Here is a 16,308-nt window from a genome sequence, read left to right on the forward strand (position 1 = left end):
CTAGATGGTCATGGTTAGTGTCTCTCTCTCTTCTAGTCACTAGATGGCCATGGTTAGTGTCTCTCTCTCTCTTCTAGTCACTAGATGGTCATGGTTAGTGTCTCTCTCTCCCCCTCTCTGCTAGTCACTAGATGGCCATGGTTAGTGTCTCTCTCTCTTCTAGTCACTAGATGGTCATGGTTAGTGTCTCTCTCTCTTCTAGTCACTAGATGGTCATGGTTAGTCTCTCCCTCTCTCTTTGCTAGTCACTAGATGGCCATGGTAAGTGTCTCTCTCTCTCTTCTAGTCACTAGATGGCCATGGTTAGTGTCTCTCTCTCTGCTAGTCACTAGATGGCCATGGTTAGTGTCTCTCTCTCTTCTAGTCACTAGATGGCCATGGTTAGTGTCTCTCTCTCTCTTCTAGTCACTAGATGGTCATGGTTAGTGTCTCTCTCTCCCCCTCTCTGCTAGTCACTAGATGGCCATGGTTAGTGTCTCTCTCTCTTCTAGTCACTAGATGGTCATGGTTAGTGTCTCTCTCTCTTCTAGTCACTAGATGGTCATGGTTAGTCTCTCCCTCTCTCTTTGCTAGTCACTAGATGGTCATGGTTAGTGTCTCTCTCTCTTCTAGTCACTAGATGGCCATGGTAAGTGTCTCTCTCTCTCTTCTAGTCACTAGATGGCCATGGTTAGTGTCTCTCTCTCTGCTAGTCACTAGATGGCCATGGTTAGTGTCTCTCTCTCTTCTAGTCACTAGATGGCCATGGTTAGTGTCTCTCTCTCTTCTAGTCACTAGATGGCCATGGTTAGTCACTAGATGGCCATGGTTAGTGTCTCTCTCTCTTCTAGTCACTAGATGGCCATGGTTAGTGTCTCTCTCTCTTCTAGTCACTAGATGGTCATGGTTAGTGTCTCTCTCTCTTCTAGTCACTAGATGGTCATGGTTAGTGTCTCTCTCTCTCTTGGCCATGGTTAGTCACTCTCTCTCTTCTAGTCACTAGATGGTCATGGTTAGTGTCTCTCTCTCCCCCTCTCTGCTAGTCACTAGATGGCCATGGTTAGTGTCTCTCTCTCTTCTAGTCACTAGATGGTCATGGTTAGTGTCTCTCTCTCTTCTAGTCACTAGATGGTCATGGTTAGTCTCTCCCTCTCTCTTTGCTAGTCACTAGATGGCCATGGTTAGTGTCTCTCTCTCTTCTAGTCACTAGATGGCCATGGTTAGTGTCTCTCTCTCTTCTAGTCACTAGATGGTCATGGTTAGTGTCTCTCTCTCTGCTAGTCACTAGATGGCCATGGTTAGTGTCTCTCTCTCTCTCTCTCTGCTAGTCACTAAATGGCCATGGTTAGTCTCTCTCTCTCTCCCTCTCTGCTAGTCACTAGATGACCATGGTTAGTCTCTCTCTCTCTCCCTCTCTGCTAGTCACTAGATGACCATGGTTAGTCTCTCTCTCTCTCCCTCTCTGCTAGTCACTAGATGACCATGGTTAGTCTCTCTCTCTCTCCCTCTCTGCTAGTCACTAGATGACCATGGTTAGTCTCTCTCTCTCTCCCTCTCTGCTAGTCACTAGATGACCATGGTTAGTCTCTCTCTCTCTCCCTCTCTGCTAGTCACTAGATGACCATGGTTAGTCTCTCTCTCTCTCCTCTGCTAGTCACTAGATGACCATGGTTAGTCTCTCTCTCTCTCTCCCTCTCTGCTAGTCACTAGATGGCCATGGTTAGTCTCTCTCTCTCCCTCTCTGCTAGTCACTAGATGGCCATGGTTAGTGTCTCTCTCTCTCTCTGCTAGTCACTAGATGGCCATGGTTAGTGTCTCTCTCTCTGCTAGTCACTAGATGGCCATGGTTAGTGTCTCTCTCTCTCTCTCTCTCTCTCTCTCTGCTAGTCACTAAATGGCCATGGTTAGTCTCTCTCTCTCTCCCTCTCTGCTAGTCACTAGATGACCATGGTTAGTCTCTCTCTCTCTCCCTCTCTGCTAGTCACTAGATGGTCATGGTTAGTGTCTCTCTCTCTCTTCTAGTCACTAGATGGCCATGGTAAGTGTCTCTCTCTCTCTTCTAGTCACTAGATGGCCATGGTTAGTGTCTCTCTCTCTGCTAGTCACTAGATGGCCATGGTTAGTGTCTCTCCCCCTCTCTGCTAGTCACTAGATGGCCATGGTTAGTGTCTCTCTCTCTTCTAGTCACTAGATGGTCATGGTTAGTGTCTCTCTCTCTTCTAGTCACTAGATGGCCATGGTTAGTGTCTCTCCCTCTCTCTTTGCTAGTCACTAGATGGCCATGGTTAGTGTCTCTCTCTCTTCTAGTCACTAGATGGTCATGGTTAGTGTCTCTCTCTCTTCTAGTCACTAGATGGTCATGGTTAGTGTCTCTCTCTCTTCTAGTCACTAGATGGCCATGGTTAGTGTCTCTCTCTCTCTTCTAGTCACTAGATGGTCATGGTTAGTGTCTCTCTCTCCCCCTCTCTGCTAGTCACTAGATGGCCATGGTTAGTGTCTCTCTCTCTTCTAGTCACTAGATGGTCATGGTTAGTGTCTCTCTCTCTTCTAGTCACTAGATGGTCATGGTTAGTCTCTCCCTCTCTCTTTGCTAGTCACTAGATGGCCATGGTTAGTGTCTCTCTCTCTTCTAGTCACTAGATGGCCATGGTTAGTGTCTCTCTCTCTTCTAGTCACCAGATGGTCATGGTTAGTGTCTCTCTCTCTGCTAGTCACTAGATGGCCATGGTTAGTGTCTCTCTCTCTCTCTCTCTGCTAGTCACTAAATGGCCATGGTTAGTCTCTCTCTCTCTCCCTCTCTGCTAGTCACTAGATGACCATGGTTAGTTTCTCTCTCTCTCCCTCTCTGCTAGTCACTAGATGACCATGGTTAGTCTCTCTCTCTCTCCCTCTCTGCTAGTCACTAGATGGCCATGGTTAGTCTCTCTCTCTCTCCCTCTCTGCTAGTCACTAGATGGCCATGGTTAGTGTCTCTCTCTCTCTCTGCTAGTCACTAGATGGCCATGGTTAGTGTCTCTCTCTCTGCTAGTCACTAGATGGACATGGTTAGTGTCTCTCTCTCTCTCTCTCTCTCTCTGCTAGTCACTAAATGGCCATGGTTAGTCTCTCTCTCTCTCCCTCTCTGCTAGTCACTAGATGGCCATGGTTAGTCTCTCTCTCTCCCTCTCTGCTAGTCACTAGATGACCATGGTTAGTCTCTCTCTCTCTCTCCCTCTCTGCTAGTCACTAGATGACCATGGTTAGTCTCTCTCTCTCTCCTCTCTGCTAGTCACTAGATGACCATGGTTAGTCTCTCTCTCTCCCTCTCTGCTAGTCACTAGATGACCATGGTTAGTCTCTCTCTCTCTCCCTCTCTGCTAGTCACTAGATGACCATGGTTAGTCTCTCTCTCTCTCCCTCTCTGCTAGTCACTAGATGACCATGGTTAGTCTCTCTCTCTCTCCCTCTTTGCTAGTCACTAGATGACCATGGTTAGTCTCTCTCTCTCTCCCTCTCTGCTAGTCACTAGATGACCATGGTTAGTCTCTCTCTCTCTCCCTCTCTGCTAGTCACTAGATGACCATGGTTAGTCTCTCTCTCTCTCCCTCTCTGCTAGTCACTAGATGACCATGGTTAGTTTCTCTCTCTCTCCCTCTCTGCTAGTCACTAGATGACCATGGTTAGTCTCTCTCTCTCCCTCTCTGCTAGTCACTAGATGACCATGGTTAGTCTCTCTCTCTCTCCCTCTCTGCTAGTCACTAGATGACCATGGTTAGTCTCTCTCTCTCTCCCTCTCTGCTAGTCACTAGATGACCATGGTTAGTCTCTCTCTCTCTCCCTCTCTGCTAGTCACTAGATGACCATGGTTAGTCTCTCTCTCTCTCCCTCTGCTAGTCACTAGATGACCATGGTTAGTCTCTCTCTCTCTCTCCCTCTCTGCTAGTCACTAGATGGCCATGGTTAGTCTCTCTCTCTCCCTCTCTGCTAGTCACTAGATGGCCATGGTTAGTGTCTCTCTCTCTCTCTGCTAGTCACTAGATGGCCATGGTTAGTGTCTCTCTCTCTGCTAGTCACTAGATGGCCATGGTTAGTGTCTCTCTCTCTCTCTCTCTCTCTCTCTCTGCTAGTCACTAAATGGCCATGGTTAGTCTCTCTCTCTCTCCCTCTCTGCTAGTCACTAGATGACCATGGTTAGTCTCTCTCTCTCTCCCTCTCTGCTAGTCACTAGATGGTCATGGTTAGTGTCTCTCTCTCTCTTCTAGTCACTAGATGGCCATGGTAAGTGTCTCTCTCTCTCTTCTAGTCACTAGATGGCCATGGTTAGTGTCTCTCTCTCTGCTAGTCACTAGATGGCCATGGTTAGTGTCTCTCTCTCTGCTAGTCACTAGATGGCCATGGTTAGTGTCTCTCTCTCTTCTAGTCACTAGATGGTCATGGTTAGTGTCTCTCTCTCTTCTAGTCACTAGATGGCCATGGTTAGTGTCTCTCCCTCTCTCTTTGCTAGTCACTAGATGGCCATGGTTAGTGTCTCTCTCTCTTCTAGTCACTAGATGGTCATGGTTAGTGTCTCTCTCTCTTCTAGTCACTAGATGGTCATGGTTAGTGTCTCTCTCTCTTCTAGTCACTAGATGGCCATGGTTAGTGTCTCTCTCTCTCTTCTAGTCACTAGATGGTCATGGTTAGTGTCTCTCTCTCCCCCTCTCTGCTAGTCACTAGATGGCCATGGTTAGTGTCTCTCTCTCTTCTAGTCACTAGATGGTCATGGTTAGTGTCTCTCTCTCTTCTAGTCACTAGATGGTCATGGTTAGTCTCTCCCTCTCTCTTTGCTAGTCACTAGATGGCCATGGTTAGTGTCTCTCTCTCTTCTAGTCACTAGATGGCCATGGTTAGTGTCTCTCTCTCTTCTAGTCACCAGATGGTCATGGTTAGTGTCTCTCTCTCTGCTAGTCACTAGATGGCCATGGTTAGTGTCTCTCTCTCTCTCTCTCTGCTAGTCACTAAATGGCCATGGTTAGTCTCTCTCTCTCTCCTCTCTGCTAGTCACTAGATGACCATGGTTAGTTTCTCTCTCTCTCCCTCTCTGCTAGTCACTAGATGACCATGGTTAGTCTCTCTCTCTCTCCCTCTCTGCTAGTCACTAGATGGCCATGGTTAGTCTCTCTCTCTCTCCCTCTCTGCTAGTCACTAGATGGCCATGGTTAGTGTCTCTCTCTCTCTCTGCTAGTCACTAGATGGCCATGGTTAGTGTCTCTCTCTCTGCTAGTCACTAGATGGACATGGTTAGTGTCTCTCTCTCTCTCTCTCTCTCTCTGCTAGTCACTAAATGGCCATGGTTAGTCTCTCTCTCTCTCCCTCTCTGCTAGTCACTAGATGGCCATGGTTAGTCTCTCTCTCTCCCTCTCTGCTAGTCACTAGATGACCATGGTTAGTCTCTCTCTCTCTCTCCCTCTCTGCTAGTCACTAGATGACCATGGTTAGTCTCTCTCTCTCTCCCTCTCTGCTAGTCACTAGATGACCATGGTTAGTCTCTCTCTCTCCCTCTCTGCTAGTCACTAGATGACCATGGTTAGTCTCTCTCTCTCTCCCTCTCTGCTAGTCACTAGATGACCATGGTTAGTCTCTCTCTCTCTCCCTCTCTGCTAGTCACTAGATGACCATGGTTAGTCTCTCTCTCTCTCCCTCTTTGCTAGTCACTAGATGACCATGGTTAGTCTCTCTCTCTCTCCCTCTCTGCTAGTCACTAGATGACCATGGTTAGTCTCTCTCTCTCTCCCTCTCTGCTAGTCACTAGATGACCATGGTTAGTCTCTCTCTCTCTCCCTCTCTGCTAGTCACTAGATGACCATGGTTAGTTTCTCTCTCTCTCCCTCTCTGCTAGTCACTAGATGACCATGGTTAGTCTCTCTCTCTCCCTCTCTGCTAGTCACTAGATGACCATGGTTAGTCTCTCTCTCTCTCCCTCTCTGCTAGTCACTAGATGACCATGGTTAGTCTCTCTCTCTCTCCCTCTCTGCTAGTCACTAGATGACCATGGTTAGTCTCTCTCTCTCTCCTCTCTGCTAGTCACTAGATGACCATGGTTAGTCTCTCTCTCTCTCCCTCTCTGCTAGTCACTAGATGACCATGGTTAGTCTCTCTCTCTCTCCCTCTCTGCTAGTCACTAGATGGCCATGGTTAGTCTCTCTCTCTCTCCCTCTCTGCTAGTCACTAGATGGCCATGGTTAGTGTCTCTCTCTCTCTCTGCTAGTCACTAGATGGCCATGGTTAGTCTCTCTCTCTCTCCCTCTCTGCTAGTCACTAGATGGCCATGGTTAGTGTCTCTCTCTCTCTCTCTTCTAGTCACTAGATGGTCATGGTTAGTGTCTCTCCCTCTCTCTTCTAGTCACTAGATGGTCATGGTTAGTGTCTCTCTCTCTCTTCTAGTCACTAGATGGTCATGGTTAGTGTCTCTCTCTCTCTTCTAGTCACTAGATGGCCATGGTTAGTGTCTCTCTCTCTTCTAGTCACTAGATGGCCATGGTAAGTGTCTCTCTCTCTCTTCTAGTCACTAGATGGCCATGGTTAGTGTCTCTCCCCCTCTCTGCTAGTCACTAGATGGCCATGGTTAGTGTCTCTCTCTCTTCTAGTCACTAGATGGCCATGGTTAGTGTCTCTCCCCCTCTCTGCTAGTCACTAGATGGCCATGGTTAGTGTCTCTCTCTCTTCTAGTCACTAGATGGCCATGGTTAGTGTCTCTCTCTCTGCTAGTCACTAGATGGCCATGGTTAGTGTCTCTCTCTCTCTCTCTCTGCTAGTCACTAGATGCCCATGGTTAGTGTCTCTCTCTCTCTCTCTCTCTGCTAGTCACTAGATGGCCATGGTTACTCTCTCTCTCTCTGCTAGTCACTAGATGGCCATGGTTAGTCTCTCTCTTTCTCCCTCTCTGCTAGTCACTAGATGACCATGGTTAGTCTCTCTCTCTCCCTCTCTGCTAGTCACTAGATGGCCATGGTTAGTGTCTCTCTCTCTCTCTGCTAGTCACTAGATGCCCATGGTTAGTGTCTCTCTCTCTCTCTCTCTGCTAGTCACTAGATGGCCATGGTTACTCTCTCTCTCTCTGCTAGTCACTAGATGGCCATGGTTAGTCTCTCTCTTTCTCCCTCTCTGCTAGTCACTAGATGGCCATGGTTAGTCTCTCTCTCTCCCTCTCTGCTAGTCACTAGATGACCATGGTTAGTCTCTCTCTCTCTCCCTCTCTGCTAGTCACTAGATGACCATGGTTAGTCTCTCTCTCTCTCCCTCTCTGCTAGTCACTAGATGACCATGGTTAGTCTCTCTCTCTCTCCCTCTCTGCTAGTCACTAGATGACCATGGTTAGTCTCTCTCTCTCTCCCTCTCTGCTAGTCACTAGATGACCATGGTTAGTCTCTCTCTCTCTCCCTCTCTGCTAGTCACTAGATGACCATGGTTAGTCTCTCTCTCTCCCTCTTTGCTAGTCACTAGATGACCATGGTTAGTCTCTCTCTCTCCCTCTCTGCTAGTCACTAGATGACCATGGTTAGTCTCTCTCTCTCTCCCTCTCTGCTAGTCACTAGATGACCATGGTTAGTCTCTCTCTCTCTCCCTCTCTGCTAGTCACTAGATGACCATGGTTAGTTTCTCTCTCTCTCCCTCTCTGCTAGTCACTAGATGACCATGGTTAGTCTCTCTCTCTCTCCCTCTCTGCTAGTCACTAGATGACCATGGTTAGTCTCTCTCTCTCTCCCTCTCTGCTAGTCACTAGATGACCATGGTTAGTCTCTCTCTCTCTCCCTCTGCTAGTCACTAGATGGCCATGGTTAGTCTCTCTCTCTCTCCCTCTCTGCTAGTCACTAGATGGCCATGGTTAGTGTCTCTCTCTCTCTCTGCTAGTCACTAGATGCCCATGGTTAGTCTCTCTCTCTCTCTCTCTCTGCTAGTCACTAGATGGCCATGGTTACTCTCTCTCTCTCTGCTAGTCACTAGATGGCCATGGTTAGTCTCTCTCTTTCTCCCTCTCTGCTAGTCACTAGATGACCATGGTTAGTCTCTCTCTCTCTTTCCCTCTCTGCTAGTCACTAGATGACCATGGTTAGTCTCTCTCTCTCTCCCTCTTTGCTAGTCACTAGATGACCATGGTTAGTCTCTCTCTCTCTCCCTCTCTGCTAGTCACTAGATGACCATGGTTAGTCTCTCTCTCTCTCCCTCTCTGCTAGTCACTAGATGACCATGGTTAGTCTCTCTCTCTCCCTCTCTGCTAGTCACTAGATGACCATGGTTAGTTTCTCTCTCTCTCCCTCTCTGCTAGTCACTAGATGACCATGGTTAGTCTCTCTCTCTCTCTCTGCTAGTCACTAGATGCCCATGGTTAGTGTCTCTCTCTCTCTCTCTGCTAGTCACTAGATGGCCATGGTTACTCTCTCTCTCTCTGCTAGTCACTAGATGGCCATGGTTAGTCTCTCTCTTTCTCCCTCTCTGCTAGTCACTAGATGACCATGGTTAGTCTCTCTCTCTCTCTCTGCTAGTCACTAGATGCCCATGGTTAGTGTCTCTCTCTCTCTCTCTCTCTGCTAGTCACTAGATGGCCATGGTTACTCTCTCTCTCTCTGCTAGTCACTAGATGGCCATGGTTAGTCTCTCTCTTTCTCCCTCTCTGCTAGTCACTAGATGACCATGGTTAGTGTCTCTCTCTCTCTCTGCTAGTCACTAGATGACCATGGTTAGTCTCTCTCTTTCTCCCTCTCTGCTAGTCACTAGATGACCATGGTTAGTCTCTCTCTCTCTCCCTCTCTGCTAGTCACTAGATGACCATGGTTAGTTTCTCTCTCTCTCCCTCTCTGCTAGTCACTAGATGACCATGGTTAGTCTCTCTCTCTCTCCCTCTCTGCTAGTCACTAGATGACCATGGTTAGTCTCTCTCTCTCTCCCTCTCTGCTAGTCACTAGATGACCATGGTTAGTCTCTCTCTCTCTCCCTCTCTGCTAGTCACTAGATGACCATGGTTAGTCTCTCTCTCTCTCCCTCTCTGCTAGTCACTAGATGGCCATGGTTAGTCTCTCTCTCTCTCCCTCTCTGCTAGTCACTAGATGGCCATGGTTAGTGTCTCTCTCTCTCTCTGCTAGTCACTAGATGGCCATGGTTAGTCTCTCTCTCTCTCTCCCTCTCTGCTAGTCACTAGATGCCCATGGTTAGTGTCTCTCTCTCTCTCTTCTAGTCACTAGATGGTCATGGTTAGTGTCTCTCCCTCTCTCTCTTCTAGTCACTAGATGGTCATGGTTAGTGTCTCTCTCTCTCTCTCTTCTAGTCACTAGATGGTCATGGTTAGTGTCTCTCCCTCTCTCTTTGCTAGTCACTAGATGGCCATGGTAAGTGTCTCTCTCTCTCTTCTAGTCACTAGATGGCCATGGTTAGTGTCTCTCCCCCTCTCTGCTAGTCACTAGATGGCCATGGTAAGTGTCTCTCTCTCTCTTCTAGTCACTAGATGGCCATGGTTAGTGTCTCTCTCCCTCTCTGCTAGTCACTAGATGGCCATGGTAAGTGTCTCTCTCTCTCTTCTAGTCACTAGATGGCCATGGTTAGTGTCTCTCTCCCTCTCTGCTAGTCACTAGATGGCCATGGTAAGTGTCTCTCTCTCTCTTCTAGTCACTAGATGGCCATGGTTAGTGTCTCTCTCCTCTCTGCTAGTCACTAGATGGCCATGGTAAGTGTCTCTCTCTCTCTTCTAGTCACTAGATGGCCATGGTTAGTGTCTCTCTCCCTCTCTGCTAGTCACTAGATGGCCATGGTAAGTGTCTCTCTCTCTCTTCTAGTCACTAGATGGCCATGGTTAGTGTCTCTCTCCCTCTTCTAGTCACTAGATGGCCATGGTTAGTGTCTCTCTCCCTCTTCTAGTCACTAGATGGCCATGGTAAAGTGTCTCTCTCTCTCTTCTAGTCACTAGATGGCCATGGTTAGTGTCTCTCTCCCTCTTCTAGTCACTAGATGGCCATGGTAAGTGTCTCTCTCTCTCTTCTAGTCACTAGATGGCCATGGTAAGTGTCTCTCTCTCTCTTCTAGTCACTAGATGGCCATGGTTAGTGTCTCTCTCCCTCTCTGCTAGTCACTAGATGGCCATGGTAAGTGTCTCTCTCTCTCTTCTAGTCACTAGATGGCCATGGTTAGTGTCTCTCTCCCTCTCTGCTAGTCACTAGATGGCCATGGTAAGTGTCTCTCTCTCTCTTCTAGTCACTAGATGGCCATGGTTAGTGTCTCTCTCCCTCTCTGCTAGTCACTAGATGGCCATGGTAAGTGTCTCTCTCTCTCTTCTAGTCACTAGATGGCCATGGTTAGTGTCTCTCCCCCTCTCTGCTAGTCACTAGATGGCCATGGTTAGTGTCTCTCTCTCTTCTAGTCACTAGATGGCCATGGTTAGTGTCTCTCTCTCTGCTAGTCACTAGATGGCCATGGTTAGTGTCTCTCTCTCTTCTAGTCAGTAGATGGCCATGGTTAGTGTCTCTCTCTCTGCTAGTCACTAGATGGCCATGGTTAGTGTATCTCTCTCTTCTAGTCACTAGATGGCCATGGTTAGTGTCTCTCTCTCTTCTAGTCACTAGATGGCCATGGTTAGTGTCTCTCTCTCTTCTAGTCACTAGATGGCCATGGTTAGTGTCTCTCCCCCTCTCTGCTAGTCACTAGATGGCCATGGTTAGTGTCTCTCTCTCTTCTAGTCACTAGATGGCCATGGTTAGTGTCTCTCTCTCTGCTAGTCACTAGATGGCCATGGTTAGTGTCTCTCTCTCTCTCTCTCTCTGCTAGTCACTAGATGGCCATGGTTACTCTCTCTCTCTCTGCTAGTCACTAGATGGCCATGGTTAGTCTCTCTCTTTCTCCCTCTCTGCTAGTCACTAGCTGACCATGGTTAGTCTCTCTCTCTCCCTCTCTGCTAGTCACTAGATGGACATGGTTAGTGTCTCTCTCTCTCTCTGCTAGTCACTAGATGCCCATGGTTAGTGTCTCTCTCTCTCTCTCTCTGCTAGTCACTAGATGGCCATGGTTACTCTCTCTCTCTCTGCTAGTCACTAGATGGCCATGGTTAGTCTCTCTCTTTCTCCCTCTCTGCTAGTCACTAGATGGCCATGGTTAGTCTCTCTCTCTCCCTCTCTGCTAGTCACTAGATGACCATGGTTAGTCTCTCTCTCTCTCCCTCTCTGCTAGTCACTAGATGACCATGGTTAGTCTCTCTCTCTCTCCCTCTCTGCTAGTCACTAGATGACCATGGTTAGTCTCTCTCTCTCTCCCTCTCTGCTAGTCACTAGATGACCATGGTTAGTCTCTCTCTCTCTCCCTCTGCTAGTCACTAGATGACCATGGTTAGTCTCTCTCTCTCTCCCTCTCTGCTAGTCACTAGATGACCATGGTTAGTCTCTCTCTCTCCCTCTTTGCTAGTCACTAGATGACCATGGTTAGTCTCTCTCTCTCCCTCTCTGCTAGTCACTAGATGACCATGGTTAGTCTCTCTCTCTCTCCTCTCTGCTAGTCACTAGATGACCATGGTTAGTCTCTCTCTCTCTCCCTCTCTGCTAGTCACTAGATGACCATGGTTAGTTTCTCTCTCTCTCCCTCTCTGCTAGTCACTAGATGACCATGGTTAGTCTCTCTCTCTCTCCCTCTCTGCTAGTCACTAGATGACCATGGTTAGTCTCTCTCTCTCTCCCTCTCTGCTAGTCACTAGATGGCCATGGTTAGTCTCTCTCTCTCTCCCTCTCTGCTAGTCACTAGATGGCCATGGTTAGTGTCTCTCTCTCTCTCTGCTAGTCACTAGATGCCCATGGTTAGTGTCTCTCTCTCTCTCTCTCTGCTAGTCACTAGATGGCCATGGTTACTCTCTCTCTCTGCTAGTCACTAGATGGCCATGGTTAGTCTCTCTCTTTCTCCCTCTCTGCTAGTCACTAGATGGCCATGGTTAGTCTCTCTCTCTCCCTCTCTGCTAGTCACTAGATGACCATGGTTAGTCTCTCTTTCTCTCCCTCTCTGCTAGTCACTAGATGACCATGGTTAGTCTCTCTCTCTCTCCCTCTCTGCTAGTCACTAGATGACCATGGTTAGTCTCTCTCTCTCTCCCTCTCTGCTAGTCACTAGATGACCATGGTTAGTCTCTCTCTCTCTCCCTCTCTGCTAGTCACTAGATGACCATGGTTAGTCTCTCTCTCTCTCTCCCTCTCTGCTAGTCACTAGATGACCATGGTTAGTCTCTCTCTCTCCCTCTTTGCTAGTCACTAGATGACCATGGTTAGTCTCTCTCTCTCCCTCTCTGCTAGTCACTAGATGACCATGGTTAGTCTCTCTCTCTCTCCCTCTCTGCTAGTCACTAGATGACCATGGTTAGTCTCTCTCTCTCTCCCTCTCTGCTAGTCACTAGATGACCATGGTTAGTTTCTCTCTCTCTCCCTCTCTGCTAGTCACTAGATGACCATGGTTAGTCTCTCTCTCTCTCCCTCTCTGCTAGTCACTAGATGACCATGGTTAGTCTCTCTCTCTCTCCCTCTCTGCTAGTCACTAGATGACCATGGTTAGTCTCTCTCTCTCTCTCTGCTAGTCACTAGATGACCATGGTTAGTCTCTCTCTCTCTCCCTCTCTGCTAGTCACTAGATGACCATGGTTAGTCTCTCTCTCTCTCCCTCTCTGCTAGTCACTAGATGACCATGGTTAGTTTCTCTCTCTCTCCCTCTCTGCTAGTCACTAGATGACCATGGTTAGTCTCTCTCTCTCTCCCTCTCTGCTAGTCACTAGATGACCATGGTTAGTCTCTCTCTCTCTCCCTCTCTGCTAGTCACTAGATGACCATGGTTAGTCTCTCTCTCTCTCTCTGCTAGTCACTAGATGCCCATGGTTAGTGTCTCTCTCTCTCTCTCTCTGCTAGTCACTAGATGGCCATGGTTACTCTCTCTCTCTCTGCTAGTCACTAGATGGCCATGGTTAGTCTCTCTCTTTCTCCCTCTCTGCTAGTCACTAGATGACCATGGTTAGTCTCTCTCTCTCTCCCTCTCTGCTAGTCACTAGATGACCATGGTTAGTCTCTCTCTCTCTCCCTCTCTGCTAGTCACTAGATGGCCATGGTTAGTCTCTCTCTCTCTCTCTGCTAGTCACTAGATGCCCATGGTTAGTGTCTCTCTCTCTCTCTCTCTGCTAGTCACTAGATGGCCATGGTTACTCTCTCTCTCTCTGCTAGTCACTAGATGGCCATGGTTAGTCTCTCTCTTTCTCCCTCTCTGCTAGTCACTAGATGACCATGGTTAGTGTCTCTCTCTCTCTCTGCTAGTCACTAGATGACCATGGTTAGTGTCTCTCTCTCTGCTAGTCACTAGATGACCATGGTTAGTGTCTCTCTCCCTCTCTGCTAGTCACTAGATGGCCATGGTTAGTGTCTCTCTTTCTCCCTCTCTGCTAGTCACTAGATGACCATGGTTAGTGTCTCTCTCTCTCTCTGCTAGTCACTAGATGACCATGGTTAGTGTCTCTCTCCCTCTCTGCTAGTCACTAGATGGCCATGGTTAGTGTCTCTCTCTCTCTCTGCTAGTCACTAGATGGCCATGGTTAGTGTCTCTCTCTCTCTCTGCTAGTCACTAGATGGCCATGGTTAGTCTATCTCTTTCTCCCTCTCTGCTAGTCACTAGATGACCATGGTTAGTGTCTCTTTCTCTCCCTCTCTGCTAGTCACTAGATGACCATGGTTAGTCTCTCTCTCTCTCCCTCTCTGCTAGTCACTAGATGACCATGGTTAGTCTCTCTCTTTCTCCCTCTCTGCTAGTCACTAGATGACCATGGTTAGTGTCTCTCTCTCTCTCTGCTAGTCACTAGATGGCCATGGTTAGTCTCTCTCTTTCTCCCTCTCTGCTAGTCACTAGATGACCATGGTTAGTGTCTCTCTCTCTCTCTGCTAGTCACTAGATGACCATGGTTAGTCTCTCTCTTTCTCCCTCTCTGCTAGTCACTAGATGGCCATGGTTAGTGTCTCTCTCTCTCTCTGCTAGTCACTAGATGCCCATGGTTAGTGTCTCTCTCTCTCTCTCTCTGCTAGTCACTAGATGGCCATGGTTAGTGTCTCTCTCTCTCTCTGCTAGTCACTAGATGCCCATGGTTACTCTCTCTCTCTCTGCTAGTCACTAGATGGCCATGGTTAGTCTCTCTCTTTCTCCCTCTCTGCTAGTCACTAGATGACCATGGTTAGTGTCTCTCTCTCTCTCTGCTAGTCACTAGATGACCATGGTTAGTGTCTCTCTCCCTCTCTGCTAGTCACTAGATGGCCATGGTTAGTGTCTCTCTCTCTCTCTCTGCTAGTCACTAGATGGCCATGGTTAGTGTCTCTCTCTCTCTCTGCTAGTCACTAGATGGCCATGGTTAGTCTCTCTCTTTCTCCCTCTCTGCTAGTCACTAGATGACCATGGTTAGTGTCTCTCTCTCTGCTAGTCACTAGATGGCCATGGTTAGTCTCTCTCTTTCTCCCTCTCTGCTAGTCACTAGATGACCATGGTTAGTGTCTCTCTCTCTCTCTGCTAGTCACTAGATGACCATGGTTAGTCTCTCTCTTTCTCCCTCTCTGCTAGTCACTAGATGGCCATGGTTAGTGTCTCTCTCTCTCTCTGCTAGTCACTAGATGCCCATGGTTAGTGTCTCTCTCTCTCTCTCTGCTAGTCACTAGATGCCCATGGTTAGTGTCTCTCTCTCTCTCTGCTAGTCACTAGATGCCCATGGTTAGTGTCTCTCTCTCTCTCTCTGCTAGTCACTAGATGGCCATGGTTACTCTCTCTCTCTCTGCTAGTCACTAGATGGCCATGGTTAGTCTCTCTCTTTCTCCCTCTCTGCTAGTCACTAGATGACCATGGTTAGTCTCTCTCTCTCCCTCTCTGCTAGTCACTAGATGGCCATGGTTAGTCTCTCTCTTTCTCCCTCTCTGCTAGTCACTAGATGTCCATGGTTAGTCTCTCTCTTTCTCCCTCTCTGCTAGTCACTAGATGGCCATGGTTAGTGTCTCTCTCTCTCTTCTAGTCACTATATGGCCATGGTTAGTCTCTCTCTCTCTCTCTCTCTCTCTCTCTCTGCTAGTCACTAGATGACCGTGGTTAGTCTCTCTCTCTCCCTCTCTGCTAGTCACTAGATGGCCATGGTTAGTGTCTCTCTCTCTCTTCTAGTCACTATATGGCCATGGTTAGTCTCTCTCTCTCTCTCTCTCTCTCTCTGCTAGTCACTAGATGACCATGGTTAGTCTCTCTCTCTCCCTCTCTGCTAGTCACTAGATGGCCATGGTTAGTCTCTCTCTCCCCTCTCTGCTAGTCACTAGATGGCCATGGTTAGTGTCTCTCTCTCTTCTAGTCACTAGATGGCCATGGTTAGTGTCTCTCTCTCTCTCCTCTCTGCTAGTCACTAGATGGCCATGGTTAGTGTCTCTCTCTCTCTTCTAGTCACTAGATGACCATGGTTAGTGTCTCTCTCTCTTCTAGTCACTAGATGGCCATGGTTAGTGTCTCTCTCTCTCTTCTAGTCACTAGATGGCCATGGTTAGTGTCTCTCTCTCTCTCCCTCTCTGCTAGTCACTAGATGGCCATGGTTAGTGTCTCTCTCTCTCTCCCTCTCTGCTAGTCACTAGATGGCCATGGTTAGTGTCTCTCTCTCTCTTCTAGTCACTATATGGCCATGGTTAGTCTCTCTCTCTCTCTCTCTCTCTCTCTCTCTCTCTCTCTCTCTCTCTCTCTGCTAGTCACTAGATGACCATGGTTAGTCTCTCTCTCTCCCTCTCTGCTAGTCACTAGATGGCCATGGTTAGTGTCTCTCTCTCTCTTCTAGTCACTAGATGACCATGGTTAGTGTCTCTCTCTCTTCTAGTCACTAGATGACCATGGTTAGTGTCTCTCTCTCTCTCTGCTAGTCACTAGATGGCCATGGTTAGTGTCTCTCTCTCTCTTCTAGTCACTAGATGGCCATGGTTAGTGTCTCTCCCTCTCTGCTAGTCACTAGATGGCCATGGTTAGTGTCTCTCTCTCTCTCTTCTAGTCACTAGATGGCCATGGTTAGTCCCTCTCTCTCCCTCTCTGCTAGTCACTAGATGGCCATGGTTAGTCTCTCTCTCTCCCTCTCTGCTAGTCACTAGATGGCCATGGTTAGTCTCTCTCTCTCCCTCTCTGCTAGTCACTAGATGGCCATGGTTAGTCTCTCTCTCTCCCTCTCTGCTAGTCACTAGATGGCCATGGTTAGTGTCTCTCTCTCCCTCTCTGCTAGTCACTAGATGGCCATGGTTAGTCTCTCTCTCTCCCTCTCTGCTAGTCACTAGATGGCCATGGTTAGTCTCTCTCTCTCCCTCTCTACTAGTCACTAGATGG

At 48.2% G+C, this 16,308-nt stretch overlaps 1 protein-coding gene across 2 annotated transcripts in view; it reads left to right on the forward strand.

Annotated features, from left to right (window-relative positions):
• The window catches only part of LOC124005971 (sorting nexin-27-like), a 101,220-nt gene that overhangs the window by 27,789 nt on the left and 57,123 nt on the right, over positions 1-16,308 (forward strand). The gene's annotated exons all lie outside the window — the stretch shown is intronic.

The sequence above is a fragment of the Oncorhynchus gorbuscha genome, linkage group LG19 (genome assembly GCF_021184085.1).
Source record: "Oncorhynchus gorbuscha isolate QuinsamMale2020 ecotype Even-year linkage group LG19, OgorEven_v1.0, whole genome shotgun sequence".
NCBI classification, from domain to species: domain Eukaryota; kingdom Metazoa; phylum Chordata; class Actinopteri; order Salmoniformes; family Salmonidae; genus Oncorhynchus; species Oncorhynchus gorbuscha.